The sequence below is a fragment of the Nannospalax galili genome, unplaced genomic scaffold, assembly GCF_000622305.1.
Source record: "Nannospalax galili isolate Female #2095 unplaced genomic scaffold, S.galili_v1.0 scaffold5156, whole genome shotgun sequence".
Classification (NCBI taxonomy): Eukaryota; Metazoa; Chordata; class Mammalia; order Rodentia; family Spalacidae; genus Nannospalax; species Nannospalax galili.
This window is the reverse complement of record NW_008336872.1, coordinates 13,878-15,125: the sequence shown is the minus strand read 5'-3', so window position 1 is coordinate 15,125 and position 1,248 is coordinate 13,878. Positions and strand designations below refer to the sequence as shown.

At 43.8% G+C, this 1,248-nt stretch overlaps 1 protein-coding gene across 1 annotated transcript in view; it reads right to left on the bottom strand.

Moving 5' to 3' along the window:
• Positions 1–1,248, bottom strand: part of LOC108490744 (ATP-binding cassette sub-family G member 3-like) — a 23,493-nt gene that overhangs the window by 8,448 nt on the left and 13,797 nt on the right. The window lies entirely within an intron of this gene.

Genomic DNA, 1,248 nt, shown 5'->3' with positions numbered 1-1,248 from the left:
GAAGAACAGTCTTTTTAAAAAAATATTTTAGCTACCCGCAGGCCTCTCTCCAGGGTAAGTCCACTGTGCCCTTGTGCCTTGAATCCCCAAGCCCCATTCCTCCCCCATCTCCCCTGCCATTCGATCCTCTGAGTTTTGGCGCTGCCCCATTCCTTGTCTTGGGTCCCCAGACACCTGGGGAACCAATACTGCTTCCTGATCCTTTTCATCCAGACCAATGTAGTGCCTTCTCTGGGCCCCAGGAGCACTGCTTCACATCCCTCTACTTCCCTGGGCCAGCACCACCCTCCAGCCTCTTTCTGAGACAGGGAGCTGACCTTTCCTCTTCCTGATCCTTTGAATCCAGACCAACCCAGTTCCTCAGTGCAGTCCCCAGGAGTCCTTGGGGCCTCTTCCTGCCCCATTTGCCTTTGCATCTCTGGGTGGCACAGCCACCAGCTGCCCCATACCAGCATCTTTCCTAGGCCAGTCTCCCAGGCCAGTCGTACCCCAAATTCCTGAGGCCAAAATCATTCCTGGAGGGATACAGACCTTAGGAGAAAGCCTGAAAACATCTGATCTTCATCTGAATTGGGCCTCTGTGGGAACTACTGAAGACAAAAGCAATCAGGCCACTCCAATATAAAATCAAAAGAAAGAACTGGAAGCTAAGATGAACCAGCTTTTCATGCCCAAAATTAAACCACAAAGACACTTAAAGTTCACAAAAAGAAGCAGACCTAAATTTGAAGGCCTGAGTCTCAAACAAGAATCAGAAACTACAAAATATTCAGACATGTCAAAGTCACAGAAAAAAAATAATAACATGAAAAACCAAATGACATATCCCCACCAAATACCAATAGTTCTCTAGAGGAGCACAATGAGAATCCCCTAGAGATAATGCAGGACATGGAGCTCAAAAGAGCAATTATAAACATGATAAAATAATTCAGTGAATTTAGAGAACACACACACATATAAATCAAAGAACTGAAGGAAGATAGGGATAAACTTCTGAGTGAATTCAGAAAAGAGTTAGAAATATTGAAAAATACTCAGGCTGAAATGAAGAAGGAAGTGAAACACTCAGTAAACCAATTAGAAATGACAGGTGAAAGCCTCACCAATAGGATGAACGAAATGGAAAACAGAATACCAAGACTGGAAGACAAAGTGGATGAACTAGACCACACAAGCAAAGATTATGAAAAATTTAAGAAATCACAAGAATGGAATATGCAGGAATTGTGTGACACCATAAAAAGA